This window comes from Heptranchias perlo, chromosome 13 (assembly GCF_035084215.1).
Source record: "Heptranchias perlo isolate sHepPer1 chromosome 13, sHepPer1.hap1, whole genome shotgun sequence".
NCBI classification, from domain to species: domain Eukaryota; kingdom Metazoa; phylum Chordata; class Chondrichthyes; order Hexanchiformes; family Hexanchidae; genus Heptranchias; species Heptranchias perlo.
Genome location: NC_090337.1, coordinates 34,398,705 through 34,417,433, shown reverse-complemented (window position 1 = coordinate 34,417,433; position 18,729 = coordinate 34,398,705). Strand labels below are relative to the sequence as shown.

General features: G+C 47.2%; 1 pseudogene; it reads right to left on the bottom strand.

Annotated features, from left to right (window-relative positions):
• Positions 1–6,511: 6,511 nt before the first annotated feature.
• Positions 6,512–8,371, bottom strand: LOC137331119 (putative nuclease HARBI1; annotated as a pseudogene).
• Between the last annotated feature and the right edge of the window lie 10,358 nt (positions 8,372–18,729).

Genomic DNA, 18,729 nt, shown 5'->3' with positions numbered 1-18,729 from the left:
TACAAGATGCACTGCAGCAACTCGCCAAGGTTTCTTCGACAGCACCTCCCAAACCTGCAACCTCTACCAACTAGAAGGACAAGGGCAGCAGGCGCATGGGAATACCACCACTTGCATGATCCACTCCAAGTCACACACTCATCCTGACTTGGAAATATATTGTCATTCCTTCATTGTCGTTGGGTCAAAATCCTGAAACTCTCTACCTAACAGCACTGTGGGAGAACTTCACCACACGGACTGTAGCGGTTCAAGAAGGCGGCTCACCACCACCTTCTCAAGGGCAATTAGGGATGGTCAATAAATGCTGACCTTGCCAGCGACGCCCACATCCCATGAATGAATAAAAAAAATGCCTGCTTCGTGCACAGAATTCACCCGTCGACATTTTGAATTGGGGCTTGTTTTAGACGTCCAGTGGCGCCCACCTGCAAATGGCGGGTGCCTGTTTAAGCATACTAATTAGAGTCCCGCACTTGTTTTAGGACCCAACAGCCCTTTTTATCAGCCATGGCATGCTATTCGCCAACTCCAAATCAGTCACACAAATCACGGGCAGGAACAGATTGGAGAGACCATAAGTCCAGTGGGAGTTGGGCAGAGCCCCAGAGAAATGGCGTAAAAGGCTATTTGTGCCATTGCCCTCAGGGTTCCTCTGATCTCTTGCTGGAGTTGCAGCAGGAGACCAATGGAAGCCTAGTGAATTTTAGAACTTGAATTTTTAACAGTTGTCAGTATATAAAAAAATCTATGCAGGTCAAAAGTAGATTTCAAAAAGGTGACAACTGCATGACACAACTCTTACTTAAGAGCATAATAATTTTTTGAAGGGGAGAAATGCCTTTAGGTCCAACAAGTCTGTACTTTTTTTTCCATAGATCACACCCTCCCCTCAACTCACCATATCCCTCACTTGATTCTTTCAGAAGCACATCTAATTGTTTCTTGAACTCATTTATGCTGTTACTTCAATGACTTTGCACAAGGTCACAAGATACTTATAGTGATGAATGCCATTGCCACATCTTAAGTCATCTGTCCAGAACAACCCTAGACTCCCCCCACTGCTGCATCTAATTGTTTCTTAAATCATTCCAGGATTTTTAACTCCACCACCCAGAAGTCCATTCCAAGTGTTGATCGCTCTCTGTGTGACGAAAAACCTTCTAATATCAGTCCTAAAGTTACCGTTTACTAGTTTGAACCTGTGTCCCCTTGTCCTACTCACTTGATTAAATTTAAAGTAGGATTCCAGATTAACTTTTTCCATACCATTTACTATCTTATATACAGCGGCCAGTGACTAGCACGGGTAGTGCTGGCTGCACAGCTGAATCATTTTAATCAGGTCCCAGCACGAATTTAACATGCTGCCTGGGACCATATGAAGAAACGCGAGCAGCGTGTGCCCCGCCATTGGTGCGATCGATTTTCTAGGTCCATGTCTCCTGCATTCGGAATTATATATTCTCAAATAGATGAGCATTCTTTATGATACACCTTTTCCCATGATATTACGATCACAATGTGTAGATACTTGTTAGATTTGTCTAATAATAAATATGTTGTTGTACAGGTGGCAATCACTGGAATATTATAAAACAAGATTACCTCATCTCTAAAGATGTCTATCTTGCTTCGCTCTCAGGACATAAATAAATATTCTCTCAGCATCTAATTCACCATCTATTCTGTTCCCACCCCATGATACTGTGTTTGTGTGTCCATTCCTGCTTTACAAAACTACTTTATTCTGCCACCACCTAGTGGCCATGTAAAGTGTTAAAAGCCATTCTTGGAGCTGATTTTGAATTAGATAAAAAAGAACAAGGCAGCAATTTATTTTGAAACCATTTCAAAGTCACAAATCAAGTTATGATTTCTATTTTGCATTAAATGCTCCTTTATAAAACTTGAACAGCGATATATTTTCAGTTTTGGACTATGAATAGTTTCCATACATTGAAACAATCTATTCGAGATTTAATTGCCACATACTTCAAATTTCTTCGGAATTTTGTTGCACAACTTTGCCTTGCTGTCTGATTGGGGCAGAGATCGCATCGTATAGAAGGTAAGTGTCTTCATAGATAATGCTTGGTCCATGTGATCTCCTGGACTGGTTTCGATTGCCTGAGAGGGTTGGAGAGAAATTTTCTAGAGTATCTTTTTTCTTATTGGCCCTGGGTTTTTCCTCTGTTTTTTGCCTCCCCCAGGAGATTGCACGGCTGATGGGATGGGTGGGAGGTGGTGGTGAGGGGAAGTGGGGGTTGTGGGTGGGAAAGAAGAGTTTAGCCAGGATCGTCTGGCCATCATTGTATGGGCAGGCTTGATGGACCAGTTGGTCTTTTCCTGCCTGTCGATTTTATATGTTCATGCATATGTCAATGATGGGGACAAGGCTGCATTTATTGTCCATTCCTAGTTGCCCTGAGAAGGTGGTGGTGGGCCTTCTCTTTGAACTGCTGCAGTCATTGTAGTGATGGTGCTCCCACAATGGTGTTAGGTAGGGAATTCCAAGGTTCTGACCCAGCTACGACAAAGGAACAGTGATACATGTCCAAGTCAGGGTGGTGTATGAGGTGGTGCCAATGAAGGTCAAGGGTGGTGGCTGGGCTTCTCTTGTTCAAGATGGTCATTAGCATGCACTTGTGTGGCATGAACGTTACCACCACTTATCAGCCCTTAATGTCTCATTGTTATCCAGATTCTGTTGTACGCTGGCAATGAGCTGCTTCATCACGAGGAGCTGTAAATGAAGCTGAACACTGAGGAATCACCACTCTTGACCTCATGATGGAGGGAAGGTCATTAATGAAGCAGCTGGTTGAAATGAGGACACTTCCCTAACGAACTCCTGGGGCTGTGATGATTGGACTCCAATAACCATGGCCATCTTTCTTTGCATCAGGTATGACTCTAGCCATTGAAAGGTTGATGAGTAAGCTTACAGACAAATAGTGGGAAGTAATCAAAGAAGTATTTGGTACAATACAAAACCAGTATATACCCCTAAAAGGCAAAAGCTCCACTTGTGCAGTTAAGCAACTATGGTCAACAAGTGAGATAAGAGACAGTATCAAACTAAAAGAAAAGACTTACACAAATGCAAGGAAAGGTGGAAATCCGGGAGAGCTATAAAAAGCAACAAAGAGATACAAAGAAATTAATAAGATGTTCAAAAAGGGAAATATAAAAGAAGTCTTGCAAGGGATATCAAAGCTAACAGTAAAAGTTTTTATAGATAAAGTAATAGAAAGAGAGTGCTAAGGATGAATGTGGGCCCATTAAAGATGCAAGTTAGACTATAATAAATAATAAGGAAATAGCAGACTTGTAAATGAATACTTTGTATCCATTTTCATAGTACAGGAAGAGGACAAAATACCAACGATACAAGAAAACCTAAAAATAAGGGGAAGATCTTATTGGATTTAATATAAGTAATAAAATGGTAATGGAGAAAATAATGGGACTTAAGAAAGATAAGTCTGCCAGATCTGATAGTTTTCACCCCAAGGTATTAAAAGAAATAGGTGAGGAAATTGCAGATACATTAGTTATAAATTTCTAATCTCTAGATTCAGGAATTGTGCCTTTGGATTAGAAAATTGCAAATGTCACACCATTATTTAGGAAGGGAGGGAGAGAGTATTCAGGAAACTACAGACTTGTCAGTTTAACATCAACTGTCCGGAAACTATTGGAATCTATCAGCAGGGATAGAGTGACTGAGCATCTGGACAAGTATGAGCTGATCAAAGAGAGTCAGCATGGATTTTTGAAGGGCAAGTCACATCTGACTAGTCTAGTTGAATTTTATGAGGAGGTCACTAACATAGGGAAATGTTTATGGATGTTGTCTATATGGACTTCCAGAAGTTATTTGATAACATTTCACATTAGACATCATTAGCAAAAATGAGAGCACATGGAATCCATGCCCACCTTTAGCAAAACCTGGACAACATCCAGGCTTGGCCTAATAAGTGGAAAGTAACATTTGTGCCACACAACTGCTAGGCAATGGCCATCTCCAACATCTCCACCTCATCTTGACGTTCAATGGCATCACCATCACCAAATCCACCACCATCAAATCCTGGGGTCACCATTGACCAGAAATTCAACTGGTCCCACTACATAAATGCCATGGCTGCTAGAGCAGGTCAGAGGTTGGGTATTCTGCAGTGAGCGACTCACTCCTGACTCCCAAAGCCTCTCCACCACCTACAAGGCACAAGGCAGGAGTGCGATAGAATACTTTCCACTTGCCTGGATGGGTGCAGCTGCAACAACACTCTAGAAACCCGATCCAGGACAAAGCAGTCCGCTTGATCGGCAGCTTAACCACCATCTCAAAAATCCACTCCTTCCACCACCAGAGCATCATAGCTAGGTTGTACTACCTATAGGATGCATAGCAGCAACTCGCCAAGGCTTCTTCGACAGAACCTCCCACACCCGCGATCTCCAGCACCTAGAAGGACAAGGGCAGCAGGTGCATGGAAACAACACCACCTCCAGGTTCCCCTTCAAGTCACACACCATCCTGACTTGGACATATATTGCAGTTCCTTCACCGTTGCTGGGTCAAAATCCTGGAACTCCCTGCCTAACAGCATTGTGGAAGTATCTTAACCACATGGACTACAGCGGTTCAAGAAGTCGGCCTACCGTCATCTTCTCAAGGGCAACTAGGGATGGGCAATAAATGCTTGCTTGATCATGAATGGGAATTTTTTAAAAAGCTTTGGTCAGACCCCATCTGGAGTAGTGTGTTCAGTTTCGGACACCACGCCTCAGGAAGGATATATTGGCCTTGGAGTGGGTACAGTGCAGATTCACCTGAATGATACCAGGGCTTAAGGAGTTACATTATGAGGATAGGTTGCATAAACTTAATTTGCATTCCCTCCAGCTTAGAATCTTGAGGGATAATCTAACTGATGTGCTTAAAATGATAAAGCAATTCAATAAGGTAGATGCAGAGAAACTATTTCCGCTGGTAGGGTAATTGAGAACAAGGTTAAAATTAGAGCTAGGCCATTTAGGAGTGAAATCAGAAAGCAATTTTTCACACAATGGGTAGTGGAAATCTGGAATTCTTTCTCCAAAAAGGCTATGGATGCTGGGTCAACTGAAATTACCAAGACTGAGATTGATAGATTTTTGTTAGGTAATGCTATCAAGGGATATGGTTCAAAGGCAGGTAACTGGAGTTGAGGAACAGATCAGTCAAGATCTAATATAGTGGCAGAACAGGCTCGAGAGGCCGATGTTCTCCTGTTCCTATGTTCTGTCATCCCAAGGTTGGGGGGGAGGGGTGGGGGAGGGCAGTCATGTTCACTGCTTCTTGTCTTCTGCCATTCTTCCCTGCAGATGCACCACAGCCACGTGGACCTCCAATGCAAGAAGACGACTCTGAGGAGGAGGAGGTGAACTGGAACCCACCCTCAGCAATGAAGCAGGAAATTGAAGTTCCGGAAGAGGAGAGCAGAGAGCAGGCCAGGCCACAGAGTCAGCACATTGATTCCACCCATCTACCTCATTCTCAACCTCTGCCCTCAGTTTGCTACCACTGAAAGTTGTTTCCTTTCTCCCAAGCACCAGCTCAAGGAATGTAGATAGAGAAGTTAAGGAAGTGTCACCGGTGGAATCGTCTAGAACGGGAGTTGGGCAAGGATGTGTCCTCTTCCCAGCGGAGGCTGAGAAAACTGCTGATGGTTTCACAATCATGGGACCCAGAACTCATGGGCATTCACCTCAGAAAACAATGTTTGAGGAACACCATGCAGGCTTTGAAAGCAAACATCAAGGATGTGCAGCAATTTACAAGTGTGACAGTCGAGTCCACATCTTCCATTTGCGCCAACATCTCAGAAGCCTTGTCTTCTTTGCAGGTATCAATGCAGCATTTGGCAACTGCATTGACATCTGCAGCAGATCCCCAGATGAGAAGCACCCAGGGACCAATTGGAGTCTCCACTTCATGGAAGCACAGACTGCAGCTCTGCAGGCCACAGGGGACAGTCTGGAGCACAGCAAGGATTGTGGCTTCCACACCATTACCACTGCTGTGTCTCAGGGTTACAAGGATCTCATTGCTGCCATAAGACCGGTCATCCCACTGATCAGTGGGGCTGCAGAATCCGGGCCCAATGGAATGGTGGCCGAAGTCCATGCGCCTGATATTGCTGTCTCTCAGCAGCACATACCAGGATACCAGCAGGCCCCCTCAGAACACAATGCCTGTGGATGGTGGCAGGCGAGACCCGGCTGCCCAGGAGCTCGCCCCAGAGGTGCAGCCAGCAGTAGCTCCCTGACAGGAGCCAGCTTTCATGACACAAGCATCACCTCAGTCCCATGAACCTACTGTACAGCAACTACAGATCACCCATCTCCTGCCAATCTAGCCCTCAAGTGGCACTAAGAAGTAGCAACAGATGAGGGGAAAGGAAGTAACGCCTAGTCATCAAGGGGAATCAGGGTGTAAATAAAGAGTACAATGTTTCAACTTGAAAACATGTTTTTATTACTTACATTTTGCACTTGTACTTTGACTTTAATGTCCATGAATAACATTCAAGAAAGGGAGCATTCAGCTAGGGTGGACACTTATAATCAGGTGATGAATATTGGCGCCGTTCTCTTAGGGCATTGAGAGCTGCTATGCAGTCATGTGCTAAGATTGGTAATGATTTCAAGGAAGATCACTTTCTTGGCAACTGGCACAGAAGAAGATGAGAGTGCAGTATGCTGCTGTAGCTGAAGTTGAACACCCCCTGCACAATCTGCTTTCGGATGCATCTTGCAGCAGCCAGGCGTGATCCCTCAGACTGTTCATGCTTCTGAATTGCTGGGGCCTGCATTTCCCTTTCCTCGAGCAGCACTGTCTCATTGTCATTGAAACGGAATTGATGGCCTTCCTGCAGAGCAAAATTGTGCAGAGCGCGGCATGCTATGACGATATTCATGACCCTTTGAGGCGTGTACTGCAAGACTCCACAGGATCTGTCCAGGCAATCTGCTCTTCAACAGCCCTATGGTCCTCTCAACCACACTCTTGCTGGTGTGGGCCTGGTTGTATGCATCTTCTGCCTGCATTCTCGGTTGCCTCTGGAGACATGAGCCACGGCTGTGGGGGGTATGCCGTGTCGCGGAGGAGCCATCCTTGGACATGGTTGCTCGCATGGAAGAGGGCAGAAAATGCTGAGTGGTGTAGAATGAAAGCATTGTGGCAATACATACAGGATCGTCTGGTTGGTATCGCAGACAATCTGAACGTGTAGAGAATGGATCTCCTTCCTGTTCATGGATGTTAGTGGCTGTTCTGCTGGTGCCTTCAATGTAACTTGTTCCATTTATAGCACCCTGCTCTCTGGGGATTCCAGCAATGTGGTAGAACTCCCTGGCTGTCTCCTTCTGCTACTTGGGTATGTTGGGTGAAAATAAATTCACATCTAATCTGTGGTAAAGTAAAAGGTGCAGTTTATTAAAACAGAGCTCTGGGAGAAGGGCCTGTGCGAGCACCTTCTCCCTGATCAACAAAATTCACAAGCTTATATACAGTACAAGACTGGAGCACACCGATAGCAGTTACTACATTACTTATTCCTTAGCCAATCCGGCTCCGTGGCAACATTCAAAAACAACCTAATTATAATTTTACATCATTAGCTAAGCCCCTTCTTTTAGTTCTGTCTTTTATCCAGTTATCTGTAGGGTCCATTTTTGCTGTATCGTGGCTTTTGGCCGATCTGAGTCAGTGACTCGTGATTGGACAAGGCTCAAAGGTTAATCAAATATACCCTGCATACACCCACATGACAGTTGCTACTTCATAACCCGATTTTCTGCAAATTTTAACCTTATCTCCACATGCTTAATCACTTTTGTCTCAACTGAAACTAGGTTGTCATGCTGTGTCGCTTGACTGCAACATTCAGCTGGTTCAAATTCCAACCCATCAGGTACGATTCCAATGTGGATGAACTCTGCAGCTGTGCTGAAGAGCACATCCATGACCTGTCAAATGCTGCCATGACCGCTCCCTGGCTGATACTGCACAGATCCTCAGTGGCAGCTTCAAAGGATCCAGTGCCAAAAAAATTCAGGGCGGTGTTCATTTTCATAGTGACAGACAGATCTGTTCTGGCAGTGGAGCGAGGCTGAAGTTCTTTGCGAAGAAGGTTGCACACATGTGCAATAGCAACCTTGCACCCTTCAAACACAGAGCGCTGCCGAGAGGTCATGTGATCTGTGCTGCTGATACACGCTGTGGGAGGTATTACATGGTGGGCTGGTGTCTTCTGCCACGCTGTCTTATTCTCGTCACCTCCACATACTGCTGTTCCTCCTCCTCCTCCATAAGATGGCATGCAGAGATTTGCCTATGAGGAATGCCATATCTTCTCTAAAGTAGTTCTGAGTATGTTTGGTGGGATGGGGGGTGGGTGTTCAAAATTTGTAGGGATGAGATGAGACTGTAGCACTGTAGGAGTGGTCAAGTGCAAGTCTGTTCAAAACGGTGGAAAAAATGGGGTGAAAAAAGCATTTGCGAAGCCAGAAATCAGCAAGCAAAGTTTAGGGATTCTTCAAACCTGTCAAACTCCTCACGTCCGCTAGAATCAGGTTACTGGGGGAGCAACTGCACCTGTTTTATATGGGTCTACCTTTCCCAGAGTGCAGCAGTGGTATAAACAGGCGCTAGCGAATCGGTAGCCTGTTTTACATCTCTTCCGATTTTTATTTCCATTCGCATAGCGAAGCAGCCGATTTGCTATCGCCTATCGCACAAAGTCAAAATTACCACCTCTACGACAGGAAACAATAGAAGTGAAGGCCCTAACAAAGGTAGAGGATGTTGAATGGCAACAGTACCTTGACTTATTTGGCCACACTTAAGAGGACATTGGATCTCTTTCTGAATTCTGTGGAAGTTCTTGGGATGGTGGAGTTTGCACTGTCTGCCTCTGCCACCTGGCTCCATACCGCCTGATCAACCCTCTTAAGGAGCTTCCTGTCCTCAGTCCCCAAAGGTCTTACACTTCTGCCAAAATGACATGAACACATGTATCGAAAAGTCTGGGGGACCATCCAGCTGCAGCTCCTTGAGACATTGTGCATTCTCTACTGCTCAAAAAGTGATGTCCCCTTTACCTGGCTGCAGCCTGTTGAAGACTGCAGCAGCACTCCATTTCCCTCCCTCCCAGTGGTGGTAATAGTAACAACAAGTTGCATTTATATAACACCTTTAACACAGAAAAACGTCCCACAGACATTTCACAGAAGCGTAATCAGACAAAAATTGATGGCAAGCAAAGAAAGGAGATATTAGGAGGGTGACTGAAAGCTTGATTGAAGAGGTAAGGGATGTCGAGGATGGGTGGTAGTTTGCAAGGACAGTGGGGTCGAGGGTGGGTTCCGTGAGGAGGGGGGGTCTGATGCTGGCGTTGAAAGGGAGAAAGAATTATTTACAATGTCAGTTAGCATGGGGGTGAGGAAGGGAAGTTGGGTGGTCAGGTGTAGTGGGAATAGGGTCAAGGGAGCAGAAGATGGGTTGCATGGACAAGGTAAGCTCAGACTGGGCACAAAGTGAGGATAGGAGAAAATCTAGAGAAAGATGCAGGTTCAGGATTTGGATAGGGGGAGCCTGAGGGGAAATTGTGACAAAGAAGGAACAGCGATATATTTCCAAGTCAGGATGGTGTGTGACTTGGAGGGGAATGTGCAGGTGGTGTTGTTCCCATGTGCCTGCTGCCCTTGTCCTTCTAGGTGGTAGAGGTTGCGGGTATGGGAGGTGCCGTTGAAGAAGCTGTGGCAAGTTGCTGCAATGCATCCTGTGGATGGTACACACTGCAGCCATGGTGCACCGGTGGTGAAGGGAGTGAATGTTTAGCGTGGTGGATGGGGGTCCAATCAAGCGGGCTGCTTTATCCTGGATGGTGTCGAGCTTCTTGAGTGTTGTTGGAGCTGCACTCATCCTGGCAAGTGGAGAGTATTCCATCACACTCCTGACTTGTGCCTTGTAGATGGTGGAAAGGCTAAGGGGAGTCAGGAGGTAAGTCACTTGCCGCAGAATACCCAGCCTCTGACATGCTCTTGTAGCCACAGTATTTTTGTGGCTGGTCCAGTTAAGTTTCTGGTCAATGGTGACCTCCAGGATGTTGATGGTGGGGGATTCGGCGATAGTAATGCCGTTGAATGTCAAGGGGAGGTGGTTAGAATTCCTTTTATTGGAGATGTTCATTGCCTGGCACTTATCTGGCATGAATGTTACTTGCCACTTATCAGCCCAAGCCTGGATGTTGTCCAGGTCTTGCTGCATGCGGGCACAGACTGCTTCATTATCTGAGGGGTTGTGAAAGAGACTGAACTCTGTGCAATCATCAGCGAACATCTCCATTTCTGACCTTATGATGGAGGGAAGGTCATTGATGAAGCAGCTGAAGATATTTGGGCCGAGGGCACTGCCCTGAGGAACTCCTGCAGCAATGTCCTGGGGCTGAGATGATTGGCCTCCAACAACCACTACCATCTTCCTTTGTGCTAGGTATGACTCCAGCCACTGGAGAATTTTCCCCCTGATTCCCATTGACTTCAATTTTTTTTTATTCATTCATGGGATGTGGGCGTTGCTGGCGAGGCCAGCATTTATTGCCCATCCCTAATTGCCCTTGAAAAGGTGGTGGTGAGCCGCCTTCTTGAACCGCTGCAGTCCGTGTGGTGACGGTTCTCCCACAGTGCTGTTAGGAAGGGAGTTCCAGGATTTTGACCCAGCGACGATGAAGGAACGGCGATATATTTCCAAGTCGGGATGGTGTGTGACTTGGAGGGGAACGTGCAGGTGGTGTTGTTCCCATGTGCGTGCTGCTCTTGTCCTTCTAGGTGGTAGAGGTCGCGGGTTTGGGAGGTATGTTGAAGAAGCCTTGGCGAGTTGCTGCAGTGCATCCTGTGGATGGTACACACTGCAGCCACTGTGCGCCGGTGGTGAAGGGCGTGAATGTTTAGGGTGGTGGATGGGGTGTCAATCAAACGGGCTGCTTTATCTTGGATAGTGTTGAGCTTCTTGAGTGTTGTTGGAGCTGCACTCATCCAAGCAAGCGGAGAGTATTCCATCACATTACTGACTTGTGCCTTGTCGATGGTGGAAAGGCTTTGGGGAGTCAGGAGGTGAGTCACTCGAAGCAGAATACCCAGCCTGTGACCTGCTCTCGTAGCCACAGTATTTATATGGCTGGTCCAGTTACATTTCTGGTCAATGGTGACCCCCAGGATGTTGATGGTGGGGGATTCGGCGATGGTAATGCCATTGAATGTCAAGGGGAGGTGGTTAGACTCTGTCTTGTTGGAGATGGTCATTGCCTGGCACTTATCTGGCGCGAATGTTACTTGCCACTTATGAGCCCAAGCCTGGATGTTGTCTTGCTGCATGCGGACTCGGACTGCTTCATTATTTGAGGGGTTGCAAATGGAACTGAACACTGTGCAATCATCAGCGAACATCCCCATTTCTGACCTTATGACGTAGGGAAGGTCATTGATGAAGCAGCTGAAGATGGTTGGGCCTAGGACACTGCCCTGAGGAACTCCTGCAGCAATGTCGTGGGGCTGAGGTGATTGGCCTCCAACAACCACTACCATCTTCCTTTGTGCTAGGTATTACTCTGGACACTGGAGAGTTTTCCCCCTGATTCCCATTGACTTCAATTTTACTAGGGCTCCTTGGTGCCACACTCAGTCAAATGCTGTCTTGATGTGAAGGGCAGTCACTCTCACCTCACCTCTGGAATTCAGCTCTTTTGTCAATGTTTGGACCAAGGCTGTAATGAGGTCTGGAGCCGAGTGGTCCTGGCGGAACCCAAACTGAGCATCAGTGAGCAGGTTATTGGTGAGTAAGTGCCGCTTGATAGCACTGTTGACGACACCTTCCATCACTTTGCTGATGATTGAGAGTGGACTGATGGGGCGGTAATTGGCTGAATTGGATTTGTCCTCCTTTTAGTGGACAGGACATACCTGGGCAATTTTCCACATTGTCGGGTAGATGCCAGTTTGGCTAGAGGTGCAGCTAGTTCTGGAGCACAAGACTTCAGCACTACAGCCGGAATGTTGTCGGGGCCCATAGCCTTTGCTGTATCCAGTGCACTCAACCAATTCTTGATATCACGTGGAGTGAATCGAATTGGCTGAAGACTGGTTTCCGTGATGGTGGCGTAATCGGGAGGAGGCCGAGATTGATCATCCACTCGGCACTTCTGGCTGAAGATGCCTCAGCCTTGTCTTTTGCACTCATGTGCTGGACTCCGCCATCATTGAGGATGGGGATGTTTGCAGAGCCTCCTCCTCCTGTTAGTTGTTTAATTGTCCACCACCATTCACGACTCGATGTGGCAAGACTGCAGAGCTTTGATCTGATCCGTTGTTTGTGGAATCGCTTAGCTCTGTCTGTAGCATGTTGCTTCCGCTGTTTAGTATGCACGTAGTCCTGAGTTGTAGCTTCACCAGGTTGGCACCTCATTTTTAGGTACCCCTGGTGCTGCTCCTGGCATGCTCTTCTACACTCCTTATTGAACCAGGGTTGATCCCCTGGCTTGTTGGTAATGGTAGAGTGAGGAATGTGCCGGGCCATGAGGTTACAGATTGTGGTGGAATACAATTCTGCTATTGCTGATGGCCCACAGTGCATCATGGATGCCCAGTTTTGAGCTGCTGGATCTGTTCTGAATCTATCCCATTTAGCACGGTGGTAGTGCCACACAACACGTTGGATGGTGTCCTCAGTGCGAAGACGGGACTTCGTCTCCACGAGGACTGTGCAGTGGTCACTCCTACCAATACTGTCATGGACAGATGCATTTGCGACAGGTAGATTGGTGAGGACGAGGTCAAGTAAGTTTTTCCCTCGTGTTGGTTCGCTCACCACCTGCCGCAGGCCCAGTCTGGCAGCTATGTCCTTCAGGACTCGGCCAGCTCGGTCAATAGTGGTGCTACCTAGCCACTCTTGGTGATGGACATTGAAGTCCCCCATCCAGAGTACATTTTGTGCCCTTGCTACCCTCAGTGCTTCCTCCAAGTGGTGCTCAAACATGGAGGAGGACTGATTCATCAGCTGAGGGAGGACGGTAGGTGATAATCAGCAGGAGGTTTCCTTGCTCATGTTTGACCTGATGCCACGGGATTTCATGGGGTCCAGAGTTAATGTTGAGGACTCCCAGGGCCACTCCCTCCTTACTGTATATCACTGTACCGTCACCTCTGGTGGGTCTGTCCTGCCAGTGGGACAGGACATACCCAGGGATGGTGATGGAAGAGTCTGGGACGTTGGCTGAAAGGTATGATTCTGTGAGTATGGCTATGTCAGGCTGTTGCTTGACTAGTCTGTGGGACAGCTTTCCCAATTTCGGCACAAGTCCCCAGATGTTAGTGAGGAGGACTTTGCAGGGTCGACTGGGCTTGGTTTACCGTTGTCGTGTCTGGAGCCTAGTGGTCCAATGCTGGGTGGTCTGTCCGGTTTTATTCTTATTATGACTTTTTGTAGCGAGATTTTACAACTGAGTGGCTTGCTAGGCCATTTCAGAGGGCAATTAAGAATCAACCACATTGCTGTGGGTCTGGTGTCACATATAGGCCAGACCGGGTAAGGACGGCAGGTTTCCTTCCCTAAAGGACATTAGTGAACCAGATGGGTTTTTACGACAATCCAGTAGTTTCATGGCCACCATTACTGATACTAGTATTTTAATTCCAGATTTTTACTTAATTAATTGAATTTAATTAATTGAATTTAAATTTGCCAGCTGCCGTGGCAGGATTTGAACTCATGACTCTGGATTTTTAGTCTAGGCCTCTGGATTACTAGTCCAGTAAAATAACCACTATGCTACCGTACCCTGTAAATTTTAATTTTACTCGGGATCCTTGTTGCCACACTCGGTCAAATGCTGCCTTGATGTCAAGGGCAGTCACTTTCACCTCACCTATGGAATTCAGCTCTTTTGTCAATGTTTGGACCAAGGCTGTAATGAGGTCTGGAGCGGAGTGGTCCTGACGGAACCCAAATTGAGCATCGGTGAGCAGGTTATTGGTGAGTAAATGCAGCTTGATAGCACAGCCGACAACACCTTCCATCACTTTGCTGATGATTGAGAGTAGACTGATGGGGCAGTAATTGGCTGGATTGGATTTGTGCTGCTTTTTGTGGACAGGACATACCTGGGCAATTTTCCACATTGTTGGGTAGATGCCAGTGTTGTAGCTGTACTGGAACAATTTGGCTAGAGGTGCGGCTAGTTCTGGAGCACAAGTCTTCAGCACTACAGCCGGAATGTTGTCGGGGCCCATAGCCTTTGCTGTATCCAGTGCACTCAGCCGTTTCTTGATATCACGTGGAGTGAATCGAATTGGCTGAAGACTGGCTTCTGTGATGGTGGGGATATCAGGAGGAGGCCGAGATGGATCATCCACTCGGCATTTCTGGCTGAAGATGGTTGCAAACGCCTCAGCCGTGTCTTTTGCATTCATGTGCTGGACTCTGCCATCATTGAGGATGAGGATATTCAGAGAGCTGCCTCCTCCCATTAGTTGTTTAATTTTCCACCACCATTCATGACTGGATGTGACAGGACTGCAGAGCTTTGATCTGATCCGTTGGTTGTGGAATTGCCCAGCTCTGTCTGTAGCATGTTGCTTCCGCTGTTTAGCATGCATGTAGTCCTGAGTTGTAGCTTCACCAGGTTGGTACCTCATTTTTAGGTACCCCTGGTGCTGCTCCTGGCATGCTCTTCTACACTCCTTATTGAACTGGGGTTGATCCCCTGGCTTGTAGGTAATGGTAGAGTGAGGAATATGCCAGGGCATGAGGTTACAGATTGTGATGGAATACAATTCTGCTGCTGCCGATGGCCCACAGCGCCTCATGGATGCCCAGTTTTGAGCTGCTAAATCTGTTCTGAATCTATCCCATTTAGCACGGTGGTAGTGCCACACAACACGTTGGATTGTGTCCTTAGTGTGAAGACGGGACTTCGTCTCCACGAGGACTGTGCAGTGGTCACTCCTACCAATACTGTCATGGACAGATGCATTTGCGACAGGTAGATTGGTGAGGACGAGGTCAAGTAGGTTTTTCCCTCTTGTTGGTTCGCTCACCACCTGCCGCAGGCCCAGTCTAGCAGCTATGTCCTTCAGGACTCGGCCAGCTCGGTCAATAGTGGTGATCCCGAGCCACTCTTGGTGATGGACATTGAAGTCCCCCACCTAGAGTACATTCTGTGCCCTTGCTACCCTCACTAGTGGTGCTCAACATGAAGAAGGACTGATTCATCACCTGAGGGAGGGTGGTAGGTGGCAATTAGCAGGAGGTTTTCTTGCCAATGTTTGACCTGATGCCATGAGATCTGGAGTCAATGTTGAGGACTCCCAGGAATATACTCACTGTATATCACTGTACCGCCACCTTTGGTGGGTCTGTCCTGCTGGTGGAATAGGACATACCCAGGGATGGTGATGGAAGAGTCTGGCACATTGGCTGAAAGGTATGATTCTGTGAGTATGGCTATTTCAGGCTGTTGCTTTACTAGTATGTGGGACAGCTCTCCCAATTTTAGCACAAGTCCCCGGATGTTAGTGAGGAGGACTCTACAGGGTCGACTAGGCTTGATTTGCCTTTGTCGTGTCCGGTGCCTAGTGGTCCATGCAGTTTTATTCTTATTATGACTTTTTGTAGTGAGATTGTACAACTGAGTGGCTTGCTAGGCTATTTCAGAGGACGATTAAGAATCGACCACATTGCTGCGGGTCTGGAGTCACATATAGGCCAGACCGAGGAGGGACGGCAGGTTTCTTTCCCTCAAGGACATTAGTGAACCAGATGGATTTTTACGACAATCCGGTAGTTTCATGGTCACCATTACTGACACTAGTTTATTTTTAATTCCAGATTTTATTTAATTAATTGAATTTAAATTCCCCAGCTGTCGTGGCGGGATTTGAACTCATGACTCCAGATTATTAGTCCAGCCCTCTGGATCACCGGTAACATAGCCACTATGCTATGGATGGTGTCAATTTTAGTGATCATGGTCCAGGCAGATCTGGCAATGGATGGCTAAACCAGTTGCGTGCCAGATATGCTCAAGTCTGTGTCCCTTGCATTTGAGGGAGTGAAGATGGGGGGCCTTACCAGGAGGAATGATCAGGTAGGAGAGAGTAAAGATCTTATTAGTGGCAAGGGCATCAAAGGTGGAAGTGAGGGAGTGATTCAACAGATCGACAGCTATAAAAGTACTGTGGTGAATCGGGGGCAAAGGGGGGCAAAGGCTGGACAGTTAGGAGTTAGAAAATGCAGTTGTAAGTGACTTGGGGTTGAGTTTCTTCCAGGGGCAGACACATGAGGAAGTGAGGTTGGAAAGGGGTAGGAGAATATGGGTGGTGAGGGATACAAGGATGTGGTCAGAGATTGCCTTGTTTGTTTGTGATCGAAATGATGGGAGTGGAGAGGCCACGTGAGCTGGCCATTAATATGGATAGGAAAGTTTTATGAGGGAGAGGTAGAGAAAGGGCAGGAGGTCAGTTAAATCAGGGGAGATGGAGATTGAAATCACCAAGGATAAGGAGTCACTCAGTGCAGAGGCTGAGGGAGGAAAGGAGAGAGGATATCTTGGTGAGAAACTTAGGGTGGAGCTTGGGTGGGCAATAGAGAACAAGGATTTTAGAGAAGTGAAAGGTATGAAACAACTTGAGGTGCTCAGGGGAGGAGAACTTATCCGAGGAGTAGGGGAGAGACCAAAGTTGATTTTGTATTATGGGTCACACCACCACCGTGGCAGATTGGGCAGGATGGACGATGGAAAGTATAGTCAGATGTGAAGGCTTCAGTAAGGAGCAAGCGGTTGCCACCTGTGAGCCATGTTTCTGTCAAAGCCATGATGTCAATGTAATCATCCATAATAAGGTCATGGATGGCAAGTATCTCATTCGTGAGTGAATGGACATTCTGGAGGGGAATGCAGAGAGGGGCGGTGATTGTTGATCTGCTGGCAGAGTCCAAGGGGGTAATGGTAGATGGGTTGAGCAGGAAGGGAAGGAGGTTGGCAAGATTAGCCCCCAGCAGGTGCACTGGGCGGGAAGGTTGGCGAGAGATGAGGATGGGACAGTTGGGGCTGTTGCTTGTAGGGAGGCAGTGACGGGTGCCTTGGTGGGCATTTCGGAGAATGCCGAGAGACGCAAAGAGGGTAGCAGTGGGCTAATACAAGGGGGATTCAAGCTTGGGACAGCGACAGACAAGTAGGCAGGCAGAGATGTAATGATAGGTTGGGTAGGGAATGGAGGGGTCAAAGTACCCGAGATGGGAAAATGAAAAGTGGCATGGACTGGGTGAAAGGAAGGGGAAGAGATGGGGGATGAGCACAAGCAGGGTCAGGAGAAGAAAAATAAATAGAGCTAGAAAGTAATGGGGTCAGAACTGAAGCAGCAGCCAAAATGTACACACAAATGTACAGAGGGAATTCAAGCTACGTAAGTATGGTGGAGATTAGGAGATACATTGTTAACAGAGGGCAGAGAGAAGACAATATGAGAGAGCCCAAAGTTGAAATCTGAGGTCCTGTGGTGGGATGAAGCTGGCTTGTAGATGCAATGCAATGTTCATGTTTGGAGACAGTTGTACAGGATGACTGAGTCCAGGAGCTGTTCGAGGGGCAGAGTATCAGTGGGCGCACTGTTGCAGGTTGTCCAATGGAAAGTTGATCATGACCCAATAGAGGTTGACCCAGGGGTCCAGGAGAGGTTAGTAGTAGGCTCGGTGTTAATAATGCACACCAGCTGATCCATTATGCCTGCAGAGGAGTGAGAAGCAGTAGGAACAAGGAGCAATAGGAGTGACACCCAAAGACCGACAGAAGTGAAGCCCAAGGAGCCAAGGGACAGTGACAGGTAAATCCATGGCATCAGTGCAGATGAGGAAGCTGGATCGAGGGGCAGCTGTAGGAAGGTGAGGAGCACACAAGATCGGAAGCATCAGTAGTAGTTTGATGAACCAGTCCAGCGAAGGATGACTGAGCAGTTCTGAAGGATGAGTGGAGTCAGTGGCCACGGGAAACAAGTGGAAAGCAGCAAAGCAAAGGTCATTCATCAACAATGGAGCAGAATCCAGAGCAGAATGGGAACCATCAGGCACAGGTCAGAGTTAGCTCAGCGTAGAGTCAAAAATTTCCAGTGGAGGAGTAGAAAACTGTTGCAAGAGCAGACCAAGTATTGGAATAGACAGTCCTGCAGAAAATAGTCTCCATAGAAAGTGCCAGTGACGGTGGGGGTCACTATATGGTTGAGAAACAAGGAGACACTTGATTTCTGTGCATAGGAACAGAAGTAGGCGATCAGATGTCCCCTTGGCTCAGCGATAGCACTCTTGCCTGAGTCAGAAGGTTGTGGGTTCAAGCCCCTCCTCAGTCCAGAGACTTGAGCACATAATCTAGGCTGGTACTTAGTAGTAATTAAGGAGCGCTGCACTGTCAGAGGTGCCGTCATTCCAATAAGTCGTTAAACCGAGGCCCTATTTGCCCTCTCAGGTGGATGTAAAAGATCCCACAGCACTATTAGAAGAAGAGCAGAGGAGTTCTCCAAGTGTATTGACCAACATTTATCCCTCAATCAACACCTAAAACAGATGATCTGATCATTTATTTCATTGTGGAACCTTGCTCTGCGCAAATTGGCTGCCCCGTT